The 22317-nt window shown below is 47.1% G+C and overlaps 1 long non-coding RNA gene across 1 annotated transcript in view; it reads right to left on the bottom strand.

Moving 5' to 3' along the window:
• The window catches only part of LOC121104609, a 126831-nt gene that overhangs the window by 49638 nt on the left and 54876 nt on the right, over positions 1–22317 (bottom strand). The window contains exon 2 of the long non-coding RNA XR_005836945.1: positions 12452–12558. This is a non-coding gene — a long non-coding RNA (uncharacterized LOC121104609). The remainder of the gene's footprint in view (positions 1–12451; positions 12559–22317) is intronic.

Here is a 22317-nt window from a genome sequence, read left to right as displayed (position 1 = left end):
TAGATTAAAAAAAAAAAAAAGCCTTTTCATTTGAAGCAACACTGAGCACCGGGTTTCACCCAATGGCTCTAACCAGTTACAGCTAAGAAATATCTACAGACTTGAGTGACCCATGACAGTAGACCTAACTTAAGACTCTTTCTTGACTAATACACACTGAGACTTACTTTAACTGACCATGTATGAACAAATAGACGCATTCCGATCAATCCAGAGGGAAAATGACAATTCTTAATTAGCATAATCACAACAAACCTTCCTTCCCCAGCACAGAAAATTCCCTGACATCTTCCCTGCAAGGAGCCACTTGGTGAATTTCCTCTCCAGCACGTCTCCCTCTGGCTGGTAAATAAGTAAAGTTGGTGCTCACTCTTCCAGTCACCGTGGGGGTCTTTGCCTTTCCACCAAGAGCACAGCCTTCGCTAACAGTACTCTCTGGTAAACAGAATAATGCCCCCCAACCAATGACGTCCAAGCCCTAATCCCTGGGATCCACGAGTATGTGAGATTACCTAGCAAAGAAGAATTATGGTTATAGATGCTAACCAGCTGATCTTAAGATAAACAGATCAGTCTGGATGATCCAGTTGGACCAATGTAAACATAAGCATCTTTAAAAGGGGACGATGGAGGCGAGGGAGAATGAGAGATATGGCTGTGGGAGGACTCAGCCAACACTGAAGATGGAAGGGGGCATGAGCCAAGAAATGCAGGTCACCTCTAGGTCTGGAAAAGGCAAGGAAATGGATTCTCCCCTGAAGCTTCCAGAAAGACTCCTGACCTCCAGAATTGTAGGAGAATAAACCGTGTTGTTTTAAGCCACCAAGTCTGTGGAGACTCATCACAGCAGCCATAGGAGATGCACACCAGTACCTCCCTCATTGGGTTTTTTTGAGGATTAGGTGAGTTCTAACAGGGAAAGTGCTTAGATCCATGCCTGGAACATCCTAAGTATTCAATTAATATTATTATGATTATCGTAATGTCATCAATTTCTTCATTGTAGAGCTCCTTGCCTTCTCCCTCTCTTTGACCATTTCTACAACTGAAATCCAGCCAACAGAGTTGGAGGAAGGGGAAGAGCCGACTTTTCCTGAGCACTTCCTATGACGAGGCACAGTGCCAGGCACCTTGCCCGGCACTTGGCACGTGCCCTCTCAACTGGTGAGTGTCTGGAACCACCTGCCTGGAAAACCAGACAAGGTCTGGGTCCACATTATTGTAAGATCCCAGTTACAAACCATCAGCCACTTGGGGCATGTGAACAAGTGTCCTCAGTTATGATCACCCAACCCTTCTCCAAACACAAGCAGGAGGCACTGCTCTGCTTGGCATTTTCACATCGTCATCTGCCAGGGAAGCTGAGCTGCCCGCCCAGCTCCAGCTGAGCAGGCTCTGCCTCGCCTGTGCTCCTAAGCGCTTGGCTCATACCCCACCTCCCCTGGAACCACCATGTCATCCATATTTGTCTACCTTTTCATTTCACTGTGAGCTCCTTGAGGATCAGGCCAGAGACGGTCTCAGCAAGTCTTCCTTGCTTCGTTATTTCCTCCTTTAAAAAGCAGGAGCTCTCCCCAGCTGTGCTTAGCTTAACAGGTTGGGCCTTTTCGGGGACACCTGGGTGGCTAAGTCCGTTAAGTGTCTACCTTTGGCTCAGGTCATGATCTCGGGGTCCTAAGATCGAGCCCCACATTGGGCTCCCTGCTTAGCACAGAGTCTGCTTCTCCCTCTCCCTGTGCCCCTCCCCACCACTTGTGCTCTCTCACTCTCTCTCTCTCTCTCTCAAATAAATAAAATCTTCAAAACAAAAAACAGGTTGGGACTTTTCCATTGCCGGTGCCGGGCCTGGGATAAGGCAAGTGAAGCATCTAGGGTATAAAACTGAAGAAAGTGCTCACTCTTTAGGACTGATCCTTTCCTTGCGTGAAGCTGAGAATGAACACCTTCTTCAATATCACACCGACGTGCCCCACTTGTCGTGCCTTCGTCCCAGCCCTGTCCCCTGCAGTCAGATACTGTTTCACCAGCAACTGCTACTGGAGCTTGAAGCAAATCTCGTTAAACATCTTAATGATAGATAAATCAATTGTCCAACATCATGAAAGATGATGAGCTTAGCTTGTATATAGGTAAGAAGAATGCTAAGTGATGTTGTGATAAATTAATCCTGAAATCTCAGGGGCTTAACATTGCAGGCATTTATTTATCACCCCCATTCCACGTCCACAGGGGTTCCGCTAGGGGGCTCTGCTCCGTATGGCTGCTCAGGGAGCCGGGATGGAGGTTCTACCATCTTGTAGCTGTCCAGCTGGAACACCTGGCCTCCTCAGTTTCCTCCACAGAAAGAGGAGATGGAGGACTCACCCCTGCTCTTCTACACTTTGGCCCAGAAGTAATCAAATTAATTTCTACTTACAGCCCGTTACCTAGAAATGATTACACGTCTCACCCACTCACAAGGGAACTGGGAGACAGACTCTTCGTTTGTGTCCTAGAGGAGGGGGGGGGGAACCAAGATGGTCTGCTTGACGTATGTAATTGAAGTCCCTGCCTGAATGGAGCTCACAGGCCAGAGCGGTGATTCTCAAACTTAAGGATGCAGGAGCATTAGTAGGCCCTTTGTTAAAAATTCAGGTTCTTCAGCCCTACTTCCCAAGGCTCTGATCTGGTGGCCGTGGGAAAGCCCTGGCACTGATATTTTTTGCACACTCCCCATGTGATTCAGATGCAGGTGGTCAGTAGAGCACATTCTGAGAAATAACGTCTAGTGACTGGATCCGGCCGGACCAGCCATTCCCACCTAACAGCTAGGCCTTGCCAGAGCCAGATATGGTCTGATCCCTGAGTACTCTCTGAGGTCACTTGCCTTTACACGCATCCCTAAAAGGCAATGAGTTTTCATAACCTTCACAGACTTCGATGGGCTGGTCTTAAGGAAAGACAGCAGCCTCTCACTGGGTATTCGCAACGGGTAAATAGAGCTTACGGCATGGACCACCTGTTACAGAGCCAACTGCAGCCATGCAGGGCTGCCCCTCCCCAGGGAGGTACCTGACACCACACTCCTGGCATTTCTTTAAGTCAGGAGGGCTATAGCCCTGGAAGAAGCAAATGCTCCAGCATGAGCTTGTGTGAGTTGAAAAGGAATCCAGAGTTGAGTAGAAGTGAAAACACAGATTGACTGGACGGCTGGTCAGTAAGGACAGCAAGGACCCGACGGAGTGGTAACCCTATTTTGTGCAATATATGAAGAAACACTGACCCTCTCAGCAGCTGGTATGAGAGCTCATTCATAAGGAGAGGACTTCCGTGCAAAAAAGTAGCCCTAATGAGCACCTTGGGGGTTGAGGGGAGCAAGATGCCAAGGATCAGGCAGAAGATAGAAAGATTCTGCAGACTAAAGAAAGGAGGAGGAAGGAGCAGCAGGGCTGAGGGGTGCCTGGGGGCAGGGGGAATCCACAGATATCCTAGGAAGCTAAGGAAGTGTTCAACAGGCGCTTCTCTGTTCAGTGTGCAATGAAACCAGATTCTTGACCCAACCTCCAGTAAAAGCTCCATTACTCACTGATGTTTCAGAGCAGGTTTTCTTTGGGGTTGGAGAGGGAGGTGGAATGGGCAGGAGGGCTGAGTCCTGTGTCAAGAGTGCAGATCAAAGGGCCGTGAGCCTTTCTCCCTGTTTCGCTCTGGGTCAGTCTGCAGGAGGGGCTCTGGACTCTCCAAATGGTCTTAGAAGAACTGCTGGACCTGCATTAGGAGGAGGCAATATTTCCCAGAGAAGCCAGGAGGCAACACCAGGGTCAGGGTGAGAGCGACAGCAACGACCAGCAGAAGACTGTGCCTATGAAGACAGCTTGCGACAGAGGACGCGGGCTGGGCGCTAAAGGCAGGTGAGCCAGCGCCTGGGAGCTCCCCAGATACCTGCGGCAGGGTGAACTCACAGGGCTCGGAGCTAGCACGTGCGCAGGAGGGAGCTGGGGGCCTAGGTCGCTTGGATTATGCCACTAAACTAAACAGTAGACCAGAAGAGTAATTATAATAACAGCAACAACAGTAGCTAACATTTATGCAGACCTACTACGTGCAAGTCTCGTTTATTAACTTAGCTATCCGCACAACTTATGATTCACATATATACAACTGTCCCCATTGTATGAGAAAACTGAATCTGGGAAGAGTGAGCTGCTCAAGGTTGTGCAGCCTGCAAGGTTGTGCAGAGCCATGACTTGAATTTAGGCAGCTTGTCTTCAAAGTCTATATGCTAAGCCAGTGTTCTCTAATAAACGTGAAATGCTTTATTAAATGGTGCTCAAAGTGCTGAGCGATGCAATGTATCACCAGGCTCCTGAATGTCTAGACAAAAGATATTAAAACAGAAGGAATAAAAAACCAACCCAGAATTAAGGACTTCCTGGGAGGTAGAGAAAAAGTGCAACTTAGATGCTTCCACTTAACCTGTGACCTTCCCCAGGTGGGCAGCTGTGCTCACCGCGCCCACCATCTCAGCCCTGCAGCACAGTAACAACTGCTGTTCCAGGCTCTTCCCTTTGGCAGATCAAAAACAAAAATAAAAACCAGTCAGTCCTAAGGAACTGCTGTGAACCAGATCAAGCATCGTCTATGCCCAGAAAGTCACAGAACCGGGCAGAGAAGACAAAGACCAGGAGCACAGAGCATCAGTCCTGGGTTGGGCTTTTTCAGCACCGGAAATCGGTGAACAGCAGAAGGTCTTGGTTATGGCGGGGAGTTAACACAGACCACTCCAGAGGTCTCCAGGAGATACCGAAAGGACAAGTGAGTGTCAGAATCTGAGGGCCCTCTGTGAGCACAGCCAGGAACACAGGAACCAGCCCCAAAGCTACAAGGCCCCGTCCACAGGAAAGCTCCTGGTTCCCGGTGTAAAGGCTTTGCCCAGCATTTTTTTTTTTTTAATAATAATTTCTTTTTATTATGTTAGTCACCATACAGTACATCCCCAGTTTTTGATGTAAAGTTCCATGATTCATTACTTACGTATAACACCCAGTGCACCATGCAATATGTGCCCTCCTTAATACCCATCACCAGCCTATCCTATTCTGCCCCGCCCGAAGCGCTCAGTTTGTTTAGACCATGACACTGAAAACCCTTCCTCCAAGTGACCCTAGGCCCAAATAACAGAGCAATTTAGGCTTTGCCCACAGCCCAGCCAAGATAAGGACAGGTACAGATAAGGTACAGGATGGTCCTTGCATCTCTGCCAGGCGAAGGAGACAGCAAGGCGAGATCCCCCACAGCGTGCGAGGGAGGCTTTCCCAATTTCCAGGTCTGCATTTCATCTTTGTTGATGTATTTATGTCAGATCTTGCTCATCACGCCTTCCTATAATTTAGGCTGTTTTCCTTCCCCAAACACTAAATACATGTTACTGCTAAGAGCCTGAGTTCTCAATTTTCACTGTTTTGCACTCATTTCCTAAAATATCTTGGTGCCATCTCAATGTGAACCATGAAGCCAGCCCTGATTGCATTCCTACCTGCAGGGAAACAAGCAGGCATTCCTGGAGCACCGTGACAGATGCTGAGATCTCTGCAGCCATCTTACAGTCCCTCCTTTGTGGTCAGGAAATGCTTGGGGCCACAGAGAGAGCGAAGAGGGGTTTTGGCTCAATTTAGGCAAATTCTCATAAGCAAACCCAAGCTGGCCAACCCCAACTGGAAAAGACCCCAGGAGCTTATGCCACTCACCCTCCCTGTGTGAGGCATAAAGATGTCCTGTGGGACCTGCTCACACTGCTGGCCCACGACTAGGTTCAAATGCAGCTCTTGGGGCAGCCTCCCCAGTAAGAATGAAGTGCTTTGAACTTGACCGGAGCAGCAAGGAAGCTCCTCGAGACTGTCTTCTGAGAGAGAAAGGAAACTATCAGGTGGCTGATCCAGGCAAACCAAGTCTCGGCAGTCAGACAACCCCCAGTAGTCCTCCCACACCCCCAAACACAGCAGGATGTGATATCCAGGAGAGGAAGGGGTGGATAGGGAGCATCGGGGAGGGGCTGCTCTGGGAGAGCCCTTGGGCCCAGGGGGCCACAGATGCACCTTCCTAATTGCCACCCATGGCTCCCTCCCCACCACTGTCCACTGCAGACATATCAGATCTGGACTCCTCCCCTAGAACCTGAGGCTCTCCACGTTTGCCCTAGCTTACTCACCCTCCTGCTCGCCCGACTCACCCGCCTCTGTGCATTTGCCCTCACACAGATGCCCTTCCACCCCATCCCACCTTACCCACCCTTCCAGGAGTCATTCAATCTCCACCTTCTCCACAGTTCCCTCCCCCATCCCCCTCAAGCTGGACTCACTCTTGCCTTTTTTACATCACACTGGTACTCCTGTTGGGATTCTTAGCAATCTGGAATGTACCCTGGCCTTGTTCCCTTCTCATACGCTGATAAGAGCCACCTGTACTCCAGTCCAGGTTCCCCACACAGGTGAGCTGCGTGGCCTTGGAAAAGTCACTTTACCTGTCTCAGAGCTTGTCTCCCAAGTTACAAAATGAATACTACCATCTCTACCTTCCAGGTTACCAGGGAGATGAAAGCATATCACATTTGTAATTCACCTATCACAGTGTCTGGCACAGAAAAGTCGATCAAGGGAAGTCAGTGAAGTCCCGTCCTGCAGGGTTTGAGAAGACGGGCTCTGGAGTCAGAGCATCTGGATTCAGTCCCTGGTTCAGTAACTTTTCAGCTGTGTGGCCTTGGACAAGCTACTCATCCTTTCTGCGCCTGACTTTGCTGCTCTTAAAATGAGAACAAGAGGGGCGCCTGGGGGGCTCAGGCAGTTCAGCATCTGACTCTTGGTTTCGGCTCAGGTCATGATCACAGGGTCATGAAACGGAGCCCCATGTTGGACCAATGCTCAGCGGGGCACCTGCTTGAGATTCTCTCTCTCCTCTCCTTCCGCCCGCCCTCCCACCACTGCTCATGTTCTCTCTGTCTCAAAAAAAAAAAAAAAAAAAATGAGAACAAGAATAGAATCCACCTATAAGGTGCGGCGGTGATGCAGTCAGCACATTTCGAGTGTTTATAACAGTCCCTCGTGTAACGCGGCACTGGCAGCCCCACACCCCTCCTGGAAGGCAGGGCCGTGCCCCCCGCACCTCAGCAATCCACACTTTGCCTGGCATCGAGCCTGGTGCACAACAGATGAACGGAGTCAAACCACAAACGCCATCCCACCCCTCCTCCAAGCCCCACGCCTCCCCCTTGCAGCGACACAGAGAACACCCGTGTCCTTACCCGTGTCACCCACGTCCTTCCATCATCCCCATTCATGTCACAGGGTAACCGAGTCAGAACATCTAGCCGTCTCACTCAGCTGCACACTTCACAGATGGGGATGGAGGAGGAGAGAGGCCAAGGAACTGCCCCGGGATCACACAGCAACTGCATCTCTCTCAGGAAGGGAGGGGAGACAGGGGTCTGAGGTGAGAGGCTCCTCATCTTGGGGAAGGTGCAGGCAGTGCAGGGGTCCCCTGTGCCCCTCCCACAGCGTGGGCTCCAGCTCTGAGCCCAGCATCCCGTAAAGACTGGGCTGGGCAAGGCTAGGGGCTACCGTGTTGAACCGGCACCAGCCACGGGACGGGCAGGGAACACGAACTCCCATCTGGAACCTCCGGGGATTCTCACAGCCACACAACCAGGCGGAACCTCACTTCTCTCTACAGAAGATGATGATGAGGCTGCGGATGGCGGAACCGACCGGCCCCAGTTTGCAGGTTCTCTCAGAGATGCAAGAGTTCATTTGTAAATGGAAGCGACGGATCCAAGAGCGAGACCCGGGATGCCGAGCAGGTTCCGCTCTGCGGCCATGGGGGAACCATTTCCTCCGGCCGCGCTCAGTTTCCCCATCAGAACAATGAAGACCTGGCCAAATAATCTCCAAGGGAGGCTCCTGTTAGGTCCGGCATGTTGTCGTCAAAGGGTGATCCCAGAGGCTCGGCAAACCAGAGCAACTCCCAAATGAGTTATTCGAGCTGGAGATCTCGGGGTCCCACTGGTTCTTTACTGCCTCTTCTATTTGATGCATTTTGTAAAAATCCTCTTTCTGCTGATTTACAAGGGGCTTCTACATATATCTGGAGGTACAGTTTGTTTTCCGCCCTCCCTGCCATACGCTGAGGTCTCCCCATGTCTCCTGACCCGCACTGCCGTCTGTCTGGCTCCAGCTGCCGCCCTTGACCTGGACCTGCCACCTGGAGCTTCTACTCTCCCATGTCCTTACCTCTTCTTTCTCACCCAGCCTGTGGCTAGCCCAGGCCTGGACCTTCTCAGGCTGCACTTTTAAGTGACCTCCAGGGCTCCTGCCTTTATCAACATTTAAACCCCAGCGTCCTCTTCTTTGTAAAGCACTGTCAGAGATGTAGTGGGGTGGAATGGCCACTGGCTGAGGAATCAGACCCACTCACCAGCCTGCACAAGTTAGGTAGCTTCGCTGAACCTCAGTTTCCCTATCTATAAAGTGGGGCTGATGATAGCAATCCTGTGGCTGTGAAAACTGCATAAGATCCTGCACATGCCTGGTTCAGAGCAAGCTCTCAATAAGCCTTGTCTAGGAGTTTTAGTACAGAGCTTGCTGCCCCAACGAGGAAATGAGTGGATAGATATTCTCGCTATCCTGCTTGTGCCCTCCCATATACTACCCCAGAGGGCATCTACCTGAAGTTACTGTCTGCACCGATGGCCGCAGGACAGTCACTAAGGGACAGCAATTGGCGGATGAATTTCCCAGCTTCCTCACCCTAGGAGAACCATCCTGAGGTCTGTTCCACACCACATCCTGGAAAGCTCCAGTGGGATCAAGCCCAGTTACCCACAACCTGCTCCCCTTTACTTGCCCCTCTTCATCACTTTGCTCTGTTATCCCCTTGCATATAAACTACTCACACCCAAACCCTTGTTTCAAGATCAACTTTGGAAACAACACAAACTAAGGCAGGGGGCAAACGAGTGAACATTCCATCGCAAGCCAGTGCACTCAGTGCTAAGATGGAGAGAGCATGGAACTTAAGGGCATTATTCCAGTTTAAGGGCTCCATAAAAACCAGTCTTGGGAGCTTCCACTGGGAAATGGCTACAGTCCTCCCCAAGCACCATCGATTTTTATTGTATCTATCTGCTACCAGGCATTCTGCCAGGTGCCAGCAACAGCACCCAACTCCTATCCTCCAGAACCCACCAACCTGGGGAAAGCAGCAAACATTTATAATTCAACAAGCTCACTGCTACAGCAGGAACCTACTCAGGGACAGTGCTGTGGAGGCTGTCATAGACGGGGCCACCATGTTGAAGCCGATGGGGCGGTGGGGTAATAAGCACTGGCTGGGCTGTGGGAGGAGAGGATGCTAGGCTGGGGGTCTCAGAGACCCCCATGACTCTAATAGAGTCATTGCCAGGGATGACAGATGTCAGTGCTACCTCCCCCATGTTTAGGACTGGTGAGAAGTTCTGGTTCTCAGGGGCTGCTACTGAGCTCTATGTTGGAAACAGCCTAGAATTCAGAGTGTCACCAGCCTGAATTCTAGTCCTGGCTTGGCCTCCTGACACCTAAGTCACTTCAACTCTCTGGACCTCAGTTCCTTCATATTTCATAACTTGTAGTCAAAATATACATCACTCTTGGCTGTCATGCAAATTAGATGAAATACCATCTGTCAACACAGTGACGGGGACCTGAGAAAGCAGTAGGTGCCACGGGAAAGTGCTGAGTGCAAATGTGAACGTGGACTTAGTTGACCTCTCATGTCCCAAACAAAACGTGGACTTCTTGAGAGATCCATTTGAGAGGGATGCTGGATATGGCATCTGCGTGTTAGGGATACGACTTGCCCTCCAAAACCTGTTTCGGATTCCAGGGTCACAGGCCTTCAATGAGCCCCCACCCCTGAGCCAGATCTGGGGAAAACCCCATCAAAGTCCCAAAGCTGCGTCTAGGCTGAGAATCAAGGAACCAAGGAGGGGGTACGTGAGCCTGTGACCACAGATTCCAAACACAGAGAGTGATCAGCGTCAAAGCTCCAGAAGGGTCTAAGACCTTCAGTGACCCTCTTGACATTCATTCCACTGGTTCTGCTGGGACAGGTAGAAACCAATCACACAGAAGTAGCCTTATCAAATAATTTAAACTTGTCACAGAATTTTTCAGCAAAAAATTGTCCTGTACAAAATCATCTGATCTGTCTGAAATGATCCTTCTTATTAACACACACAGCACACACAAAATTAGGCAGAGGTGGGAAGAGGGTGGGATTGGAGTAGAAGGCCGTGGAGCTTAACCCCCATGTGAGTGCTGAGATGGTCCCCTCTGGCCATCACTGTGGAGAGGACCCAACAAAGAGGTCCAGAGCCACTGACCAGAGACTCAGTCTTCAAATATTAGAAGACTAAGAGAGAGTATGGGCTCCCAACAGGGGAGCAAGTGCATAGACCCTTGAATATTATTCCCAGTAAATCCTCCTGTGCTGATATTAGTGTAGATGTCAACTGCTACCCACGTGGTAGTATCTTATTGACATGCAAATCGGGGCCCCCTAGAGTGGTAGGCAGCTTCTGATGTGCCCCAATGATCTCTGGAATGTCCATCCTTGTGTAATCCCCTCCCCTTAGTGTGGACTACATCTGGTAACTTGTTTCCAATGGATAGAATATGGCTAAGTGGTGGGATGTCAATTCCGAGATTAGGACACAAAAGACTATGTCTGTCTGTCTCTCTCTCTCTTTCTTTCTCTCTGTCTTGCTGGCACTCTTGCCCCAGCTCTTGTGTGCTGGCTTGATGAAGCAAGCTGGAGATGACCATGTGGCAAGGAGCTGAGGGTGGCCTCCAGTCAATGACCAGCAAGGAACTGAGGCAAGGAGTCCAACAGTCTTCAAAGGAATGAATCCTACCAACAGCCATGTGAGCTGGGAAGAGGGACCTTACCCAGTCAATCCTTCAAGTGAGATTGCAGCCTGAGAGAGACCCAAAAGCAAAGGACCCAGTTGGACTGTGCCCAGATTCCTGACCCACAGAAATCTTGAGATAATAAATGTGCACTGTTTTAAGCCGGTAAGTTTTGAGATAAGTTGTTATGCAGCAATAGATAGCTACCATACCCAATATACTGATCTGATTACAGGCAAACATAGCTGGCTCTTATTGGTTGCTACTGAGAAAGTATTGGGGCCATAATTAAGACTTAAGAGTCATGATTTGTACACACAATCATTCTACAGTCAGCAACAGGGGAAAAGTAAGACAAAGAAAAGGAATCTGAGCAGGAAATAGCCTTCTGAGGCACCACAAATAATTGGTAGCAACATTGCTGGAAAGTACATCCTTTGCACGCCTACCCCTCGTGTCATCTCACTCAATCCACACCACAACCAGTGATATTGGCACTGCCCCACTCCCTGCCTCACGGATGAATACACGGAGATTGGACAGATTAAGTAACTCATCCAGGCCCACACAGCTAGTGCTGAAAACCAGGGGTTTAACCCAGGCCTCTCTGACTTCAGAACCTACCCTCTTAACCACTGCAGTATAAGCCTGACCAGGCTGCAGGTGGGGCAGGAGCCTCCGCAGGCTGTGGGAATGAGGGCGAGAGCCCACCCCAGACGCCACTCTCCACACCCACGTGAAGTGCGGCAGCTCCGCAGGGACCCTCCCAGATCTGTGTCTGAGACTGGGGGTGGAGCACAGTAAGTCTTCAGTGAGCCCCATAATCGTGCAATAAGCTACATGCATTGCATTTTATTATAACATTAATGACAATAAAGAATGATTAGAAAAAGAATAAAATAAAAACCCCTGAGGCAGAGAGAACTGTAGCCTTGAAATCAATTGCAGGGAAAGCTGCTGAATTTACAGGCTTACAGGGTCTAATATTCCAAGGATTTTTCAGATTCTTGGCCTTCCTATACTTACTCATTCAGATAACCCATAAAAATCTCTGGAGAGTGATTCTACAGGGGGAATCTGACTTTATAATCAAGTCTCCTTAGCCCATCGTATACACTAACTCATTTCTCTGACCTCATCTCCCACTTCTGCTCCAACCCACACTCTGTGTTCTAGTCTGGTCAAACTTTGACTATTCCCGCTGGTCTCTATGACCCTTCCACTATTTAGAATACCCCTCCCTACTCGGCAAACATCTGTCATTTTAAATCGCAACGTGACTATAAGTTCCTCCATAAAGCTATTCTGGAAAAGCTTTTGTGCTGCCACGTATTAGCTATCTATTGCTGCGTAACAAATTAACCCAAACATGGGAGCTTAAAATAACAAGTATTTATTATCTCACAGTTTCTCGAAGAGTTTAGCTGGGTTCTTCTGTCAAAAGATATTTCTTGATGTTACAGTCAAGTTGTCAGCAGAATCTACAGTCATCTCAAGGCTCAACTAGAGCTGAAGAATCCACTTCCAAGCCCACTCACATGGTTGTAGACAGAATTCACTTCCTCATGGGCTGCCGTATGGAGGGCCTCAGTTCTTCACCAGTCTTTGAAGGTATAGGATTGCTCACAACATGGCAGCTTGTTTCCTTCAATACAAGAGATAGGAAAGAGAGAGAGACCTGTGTCACAGTCTTTTTATAAACTCATCTCAGAAGTGATAGGATCATTACCGCCATATTTTGTTCATTAGAAGTGACTAACATAACATAATAAAAATTATTAAAAAAAAAAAAAAAGAAGTGAGTCTGTAAATCCGGTCCACAACTGAAAAAGAGGGGATTACAGAAGGATGTGAATACCAAGAAATGGAAATCACTGGAAGCAGATGTCAGGGCTTGCCTGGTACATAATCACTTCTCATGATGAAGACATCATACTTTTTTTATTTATCTCTCTCCCTCCTCCAGGTACCGGACTGTAAGTACCTTAGGGACAGGACTGTGTCTGTTTATATTGTTTCCCAATTCCCAGTTTGAAGCAAAGCCAGAACATTCTGTCCTTCAGTGTAGTGGCTATGCCCATGGACTACAGAATCCGCTTGCGTAGTTTAGAATCCGAGGTTTGCCATTTACTAGATGTGTGACCTCAGGCAAGTTATTTAATGTCCCTGTTCCTCACTTTCCTCATCTGTAAAATCATGATAATAATAGTATACATATCTCATATAACACGTCTCCTGTCGTTGGGAAGATTTATGGAATACTTAGAACAGTGCCTGACACACAGTATTACAAAGGCGCGTGCTCAACAAATAAATGACCCCACCAAAGGATGTGCCAGAATAAATTAATAATTATTATCTCATATCCTTATATAGTGCTGAATTATTTATAAAATGCTTTCATATAGAGATTCACCCTTATTAGGAACAACATTGCAATGAAGTACTATTTATTATGATCCAATTTTGCAGATAATTGAAGTATAAAGAGGTTAAATGTCCTGCCCAAGGTCACACAGAGACTTAGTGACAGAGCTGGGAGTAGACCCAGGTCTCCAGACCCCAATTACTCTGCACCATGCAGGAAAGGCAATACTCCTCCAAGCTAATGCCTGGCATCATTTGCAAGTCACTGCATTTCTCGTTCTCTCGTAAGGGTAAATCAACAATTAAATAAACAGCATGAGGTCCCTGTTGATGGAGTCAGTGCACAGTGACATCTTTTTCAGTATGTTGATTAGTCACAGAAATCTCAAGCTTCCTGTGAGGGCTGGGTAGGCAGGTGATTCTATGCCATCATGAATTGGCTCAGACGTAAGGCCCAGAAGGCACTATAAAGGTTCAGATTGGATCCACACCTGCCCATCTTGAAGAAATCCATTGTTGTCATTATACACTGACTTCCTGGATGTTCCTTTTCATAATGGTTCTGCTGAGACATGTTGCCAAAGTGGTCTATCTGTAAAACGAGGAGCCGGAATTTGCTCCCACCTTGAGGGAAAGGATTGTTTCATATCTAACCCTGAATTCCCAGCACCTGACTAGTGCCTGGTGATTGCATGCTCTGAAGATCTCCTATGAATGATCTTTAAAGTCTCTCCCAGCTCCAGTATTTAAAAAAAAAATGATAGCGAAGCAGTGACAGAAAAAGAAAACTACTAAAAAACAGACACAATAACTCAGTGTACAGCTATCTGGGGGCGCTCACACATGGATAAACAGGCTTAAACATTTCAGCAGATTCTGAGGGTATCAGTGGGTTCACTACTCAGTCAACGAATGTCCGTGGTGAGGCTCCCGAGTCACCCAGACACAGTTCAGTCTAGTTTTAGGAGGCACTGGCTGGTGTTGTATGATTAGCCATGTTAACGATACAACCCCCATCCTGAAAGGAAGATCTGTTGCAGACCATATCTGGTGACCAATAAAACCCAAATAAGTTCAACTCAACTGACACGGCTTGGTACCCACTAAGCAACAGATACTCTGCAAGTCTGGTTTGGGCTCTCTGAGAAGCAGACACCAAGATGGGCTTAGATGTGCAGGACATTATTGAGGGAAATGCCTCTGAAGGAGAAAGGGAGCAAGGGTACGTGGGGGGAGCGTTCAGACAGAGATTCAAGTCTGGCACCTATGGGAGAGAAAAGGCAGGATTGGGAAGGAGGAGCTCAGGTCACAGGCACGTCTGAGATGGTGTCATGCAGGTGAAGGGAAAAAATCCAGTTTGCCCCTTGGAGGAGCTCCATTTTGGGCAAGAAGGATGTGGCTGCAGACTCTCAAAATGTTTGGTCTGGGGCTAAAAACAGTCCAGAGAAGCTCAACCTTAGTCTGAGTGACAGGGAGAGGCCAAAGGAGCAGCCGGGAAGTTGCCAGTCACCCTGTAACAGGTTCTCTTAGAGGGAGCAGCCACAGGCACTCCTAAATTCCAGAAGTACAGACCTGCCTAAGATTCACTACTTCCTTTTAAAGAACTTTCTCTTAAAGGAAGGAGATTATAAACAATAAAAAGAATATGAGAAGAGGCACATGCGGCAGAGAAGAATGAGTCGTTAACTTACTTGGACAAAGACGGCACCTCAAAGAAGTCTTCAGAGAGGACATGGCCCCCAAAGCGTGGAGGCATCATAGCTGGAAGAAGGGGGCAGGAGGTGGGCGACTAGATGGAATGCCTTACAGGGAAGAACAGATTTTATGAAGCATGAGAGACTATGGACTCTGAGAAACAAACTGAGGACTTCAGAGGGGAGGGGGGTGGGGGAATGGGATAGACCGGTGATGGGTAGTAAGGAGGGCACGTATTGCATGGTGCACTGGGTGTTATACGCAACTAATGAATCATTGAACTTTACATCAGAAACCGGGGATGTACTGTATGGTGACTAACATAATAAAAAAAAAAAAACATTAAAGTGCAAAAAAATTAAATTAAATAAATAAATTAGAAAAAAAAAAAGAATCAAACTGCCTCAATCTGTGCAGAGGTCACCTAAAAGGGGTCCTAATCAAAGTGCACAAATTCATGAAGGGAGATGGCAGAAATGAATCTGCTCATCAAATCCCACAACCAAGCAGTGAGAAGAGAATGTTTTAGAGCAGATGAGAACAGGCTTGTTTTACACAGAGGGCTGTCACCTTTTACAGCTAATCAGAAGGAACTGAAGATGTTACAGCACTGCCCCAGTCATCTGACCCTCCCAGGAGAGGAATTTTTCCATATAAAATTTCCATATGACAAGATGTATTTCTTTTAAGGACAACTGGGGGGAGGGGGAAGCATGTTGGAGAGAAGACTTTCTAAAATGAATTGGCCAATGCCCTACCTTCTTAAGTACCATTTAAATTCTTCCAGGTGACTTGAATGAGCTTGCGGTGAGCATGAACGATGGTGCTCAGAGACAGCAATACCCTCAAATCCAGTAAAGTGTGGAGAACTATTTACTCCTGCACCAAATGGCTCCAAATATCCCACTTCTGAAATTGCCTTGTCACCTTCTCCCTCCACTATCAAGAATCAGTGGATCCTTCTTCCTGCCTTCAAAGAATTTGCTTATAGGAAATTTAGACCCACTCTCCCTTCTAACCAATTGCTTCTAATCTCCTCTGGGATGGAGAACCTGATAGCCATTCTCATCCAAACTACATTAACACAAGCCTAAATGTGTTCTGAACGAAGAGCTGACGTTCTGTTCTACAAATAAGATGACTGGCCCATTCGGAGTCCGGGAATTGGATGACATCTACCTTTGCCACAAATGAGTTTGTACGCCAGTGTTGGTGGTGGAACGGAGGGAGGCTAGTCTGCTTCGTTCTTGGTTGAGATGTATTCTAGACAACTGAGGGTGCTGGACAAGTGACCTCTGGGTATATGAGATCCTAGATGATCTCCCCATGATGGACAGTTAAGGGAACCGAGGACATTCTGAATTTTGCTGCCCCACAAATATTCCTCAGCTCCCACTGTGCAATGGAATAAGTGGCACATAGATGTGAGGTCAGCTTTCCCAATGTCTACGTTCATGAGTGTTTCCTCTATAGGCGTAAAGAGCGTATATATAACTGATATCATTTCTTATGCCTTTTCTAAATATGCTCAATGCTTGGAAGGTAAAACCTGGCTTCATTTCCACTTGTAGTCTCTTCCCAATCAAGCACTTACAGAAAAGAATTGAGTAAAACCGGAACAGCCAGGGCCTGGACCAGCACTCCCGGCATGCATAGTGTGCGTGTGTGTGTGTGTGTGTGTGTGTGTGTGTGTGTATTACAAAGACCATGGAAACATTGCGGCCCTGCCCCACCTCACCCCCAAAGACATCGGAGTTTGGAAACAGATGAATGAGCCAAGATTACTAGACTTCCAACTGCGTGTCAGGCACTGGGCTAGATATCTTAACATTCATTACTTCATTTTAAAGATGAATAAACAGAAGCTCAAAGAAATTAATGAAATTGCTCAAGGTCACGCTGCTGGTAATGGACAGAGCTGAAGCTCAAATCTGCATTTCTTATTTCAAGTCTGATGCTCTTTCCTTTACATGCAATATCCCAAGGAGCCTGAAAATTCCAGCTCCCACGTGCACGCAGACTGGAGGGAGGGAGAGCATTAAAAGTCCACCGTCATTTTCTTCCACACCAGACATTTGACCTCACCCCTTGATGTGTCCTCAGCGGTCAGCTCTGAGTCCTGCTCCCCATCAGCCTCCCTGGTTCCAACTCTCCATGCTTGTTCTGCTTGGAAGAGCATTGTATGTCCCCCTATAATTTAGCAGCTCAAAAACCAGACCCCTCTCTACCTTTCTCATTTTCTCCTATCATCTCCAGCTTACCCTTTCTGACTCAACCAAGAAAACCTTCTCACTACCTTCCAGATGGCATATAGTTCTGCTGCTTTCTACACCTTCGCTTTGGGTGTGCCTGTCTCCATAAGAATACATGTCTCCCTCTCCTCTGTCCATCTGGGCTCCTCTCCGCCTTCAAATCCTTCCTCAGACTCATCTCCTCTGTAAATAATAACTGTTTAAACTCAGCTAACCCTCTAGCTCCTTAGTACTTGGAAAAAACATGAACAGTGAAATCAAGAAGAACTAGGTTCTAGTCCTGACGTGACCAGCAACTAGCTGTCTGATAGGCCAGTGACTTTTTTTAAACCCCTTTCCTTAGCTATAAACGGATGTCCACACCTACACCTTCCCCCACAGCATAGGCAATGCAGAATGGTCTGGTTGCGTGCTTGCCCTCAGAAGTCGAACTGCAATAGTTGAATCCTGGTGATACCACCCTGAGCCAATTATTGAGTTTCTCTAAGCCTCATTTTGCTCATCCACAAAGTGGGCTGATAGTTAGAGCTACATACAGTCGTGAAGACCGCAAAATAAGGTAATATATGTAAAACACATAGCAGAATTTCTGCATGTTGCACGGCTCAACAAATGTTAGTTGTTGCTATTATTATGTATTGCCTACCTCAGCAGGTGAATGTAAAAACAACGAACATAACAGTATAAAAGACCTTGTGCCAGTAGTGTGCCAAACCTGGCTTGTATCGGCTTGGGAGATTCCGAGACTCTGTTATTTAACGTTAGGAACTTTGTGAACAGATTGATGGCAAGTTAGTAGCTTGAAAACAGCCGTGATGTGAGTATTTCACTACAGAAATCAACAAAGCTACAAATCAAGGGTGGTTTTCTTCTTCTTCTTCTTTTTTTTTTTTTTTTTTTTTTTTTAAGAAAAAAATATTTACCAGCACACTCTTGCCTGGAACTGTGCCTGGAACACAGTAAATTGTGTGTGTGTGTGTGTGTGTGTGTGTGCATGCGTGCGTGTGTTTGTGTGTGTGTGCTTTCTGTCATTTGAATTATACTAAGACTTGTCTTGGGTCCCACCCTCCTAGGGTAATTCCTGCCAGAATCCACTTCTTCCCCAAGTCCCCAAGTAAAGCTGCCAAGCCTCCGTTTCACCTCACTAATGAAGGGGCGCCATCTAGTGACAGAAATAGAAATACCATCTCTGAAACGTCCACCACAATAGGGATCAGTACAAACCACGCTTGAAGGCCAAACCTGTCCCCCGCCTGATTTTGTAAATAAAGTTTTATTGTAACACAGCTCCACCCATTCATTTACAAATGGTCCGTGGCTGTCTTTTGCTTTTGTTTTGGTGTAGTAAAAACAATGGCAGAGTCGAGTAGCTGTGACTGAGATGGAATGCCTGCACAGTCTAAAATAGTTACTATCTGGCCCTTTGCAGAAATTTGCTGACCCTGCTCTACAGCACAATTGTGTAAGCTGCTTCCTTTACATTTCTCTGCCTACGTTCATGGACCTCAACCCTTAGATTTACTGGCTCCATGGCATTTGATGCCCTATTGTCATACACATAAGTCATTTCCAATATCCCTATTATAAATAGTACTATAGTGAATCGGTTGTCATTTTATTGTAAAAATGTTGAAGTGTCCCTAAGATCAAGAGCTCACTGTCACCAGAAGAAAAACACAGAGTGTCTCTGCTATTCACTGCCTGTGGGATTTGAGGCAAAGCACTTAATGCTTCCTGAACCTCAGCTCTTTCATCTGTTAAGTGGGACTAACAGTATTATTTGCCTCCCTGGGTTGTTGTGGGAGCAAATGAGATCATTTGTTAGCTAGCCTTTCACGAGCTACAAAAAGAAGTTCTGTAATGTTGGTTTTATTACCTACATAGCCAAGGGAGGACTACGTGATTTCCCTCATTAATCACCTAAGATTCTATAGAGAATACAAGTTCTTATTTTGAATGTGCCTCTGAAGGGGTTTCCAACATTCCTGGTCCGGTCCCTAAGCCTCACCTATTCCCTTAGAATGAGGTACAAGTGCCTCATATGGGACACCTGTGGCATAGGTTGACTTTGCCCCCCCCCCCCCCAGCAAATTAATGGCTGATCTGGAGAAGAGTCCTCATTCTAAAAGGAAACAAACCTGGGGGCTCTCTCAGCCTCACAAAGGAGAAGCCTCTGTGATTGACCCCAGGAGGAGAGCTGAGAAGCAAAGCCTACTCCCATGAAGGTGAGAAAGTGACCCTCAGGGATATGGCCTGCTCCTCTGGCCTCAGCAAGCACCTGGGCCAGCTGCTCCTTGGTGCCATCTCTGGGGAGGGTGTCCCCAAAGTGTGGGGCCTTTCTTCTCTTTTCTGCTGATATCTGTGGCATTTCCTCCTTCCTTTGTCCTTGCTCCCCTCAGTCCCCCCATACTCATGGCTTATAGAAGGGATATTGGATGCCCACTGTAGCAAACACCATAAGCACCCTACCAATAGTCCCTCAGCACGGCCAACTCCTATACACAAACTTGAGCATTTCCAAATGAAAACACCTGAGACACTGCAGCCTTCAATTAGTGACTGATGGCAGCTGGCGCACCCCAGCTCCTTTGCACCTCAGTTAGAATAACTAAGAATGTTGCACTCTGTCTCCCAGAGGTTTCCTGAGGAGCCCCACTTGCCCACAGCAGTAGTCTGTTCCATGTTGTATCCTTATTGGCTCCTTTATTCCCCTGTCTTCTTCCCCACTCTTGTATTGGTGCTTCCTGGGATCAAATAAGCTACTAGCACTCATTTTCTTTCTCAGGGTCTGCTTCTAGGGTATCTAATCTAGGACACCCAGTTATGGCTACCAATCTGTGCCAGATTCTTTGCCAAACAACTAATACTACAAAGAAGGAAGACAGACTCCAAGTAGTGGGCCTATAAGGCCCAGCATAGTCTGGTTCCTGCCCACCTTTATCATCTCACCTCCTATCACTCCCTTAGTCACATTTTTTCAGCCACATGGGCACCTCTGCAGTTCCTCCAACAAGGCAAACTCTTTCTGGCCACAGGCCCTTTGCATATGATCTTTTCTCTGCTTGGAACACCCTATCCCACCCCTTTGCCCAGATGACGTCTCAGTCTTCAGGTCTCAGCTTAAATGTCACATCTTCAGAAAAGTCTTTTCTAATCACATTACCTAAGTAGGCCCCTCCCCTCATCCCCATTAATTTCATCTCAATACTTTATTCATTGGCTGATCTAATAGCATTCATCAAAATCTGTGATTATGAGCTTCACTCTTGTTTACTTCTCTAATAACTATGTTCCTTTCTAGACTAGGCAGGGATGACATCTGCTTTATTTACTCTCATATCACCCATGCTACTCAGAGTACCGAACACATAGGAGGCATTTGATATATATTTGTTGGATCAATGAATGGATGAAGCTCAGAGCTGATACTTTTTGTCTTCCATTATCCCTATTTGTGTACTCACCTACCTTGTCCTTCCCCAACACTCACAGGCATAATTGCAAACTTCTAGGTATACCATGATGCTTTTTTTCCTCTCTGGGTCCCCAAAGAACTTTAAATCAATTAATCAAAATCTATTTGTTGAGAGGACAATGGAAGGAGAAGGATGGATAATCCAAAAGTCCATAGCCCTTGTCTTCCATTAGTGCTGGTCTATGACCATGGAATAGGAAATGTCTTCCAAGGCTCAGTTTCATCATCTGTACAATGGGCACAATAATCTGACCACAATACCACAGAGCAGATGGTGCATGTGGAAGGGGCTCACAAATTGCAAAACACCATACAAAAATCTTACCAACTTCCCTTCTAAGGTTTTGTGAATTGTCACACCAATCCCTTGCTTCCAACATGGCACATAGCAAAATGTTGTAAGCCTTGAGAGTTTCCTTACAGTTACTAACAGTTACCCATATATTCCATGTTCCCAAGTGCACTTGAGGCAGAAAGCCAGAACAGAAGCTTCCTGAACCAAATGAGGCCTGTCAAGCATGAGTCGTTAATTGCCTACAGCTGGATTCACTAAGCCAGGCTCACAGTGGGTTGTTTCAGGACACTGGACAGCTCCAGGACCCACCACAGAGCCTAGAAGGGGCACCATGCAGTATAGGATGTGATCCAGGGAGAGCCTCACTTGATGGATCTGCCAGTGGAATGTCCGTGGAGTGAGGGCAGGGGTAGAAGAGATGGTAATTGACCTTGGTTTTGCATGCAATGAATCCAAGAAAGGCCAAGGTTTGAGTGACATGGAAAGGGTGGAAGATATAAAATAGGACCTGAATCTTAAGTTTTGTTCAACTTCTCACTCACATGAGATATGCATTTTGGACACAGGAGGACATGGATTGATGTCAGGGAGGATTTCAATAACCTCCTGAAGTTAGGATTCATAGAGTTCTCTTTAAGAATCAGAATCGGGAGTGAAAGCATGGCCTTTGGTGCCCAATAATCCTGGATTAGAATCACTTCCACACTTCACTGTCTCTGTGATAGGGGCATTTCATTCAACCTCTCTGAACTCAGATGCCCCATCCACACACTGAAGGTAATAATACTTGCATTATTGAATTACTGTCCTCAATTCAACACTCTTTCCTGCATCCGTATCCTAGCCATGGCCTCATCATGGGTAGAGTATACTCTCCTGCCCTTTACTTTTATATTGGTCATGTGACTTTCTTGGCCAGTGATATACAAATGGAAGTGTTATCAACATAGGATGAACATAGTCTGGCTAGCTGACGGATAACAGGACAAGAAGAGAGATGTAGACCAGAGCCACACCGGCCAACCTATAGAATTCCAGTAAGAAGCAAGACTATCCCAACCAAGTTCAGCTTGAACAAGTCAAGCTCCGGCCAATTCAGAGACATGTAAGTGATAATAAACTATTGGTTATTGACACTGGATTGGTTTAAGACACTGGGTTGTGGGGTGGTTTGTTACACAGTAATACCTAACAGATACAACAGCCAATAATACCTACCTTCCAAGCTGGTCATACAAATTACATTAGACAATATGTAAGCTTCCACTACAGTGTCTGACACATAAGAGAAAGCAGTAAATGGAGGCCCTTTCTTCCCTA

The sequence above is a fragment of the Ursus maritimus genome, unplaced genomic scaffold, assembly GCF_017311325.1.
Source record: "Ursus maritimus isolate PB19 unplaced genomic scaffold, ASM1731132v1 scaffold_22, whole genome shotgun sequence".
NCBI classification, from domain to species: domain Eukaryota; kingdom Metazoa; phylum Chordata; class Mammalia; order Carnivora; family Ursidae; genus Ursus; species Ursus maritimus.
This window is presented reverse-complemented; position numbering and strand designations above follow the sequence as displayed.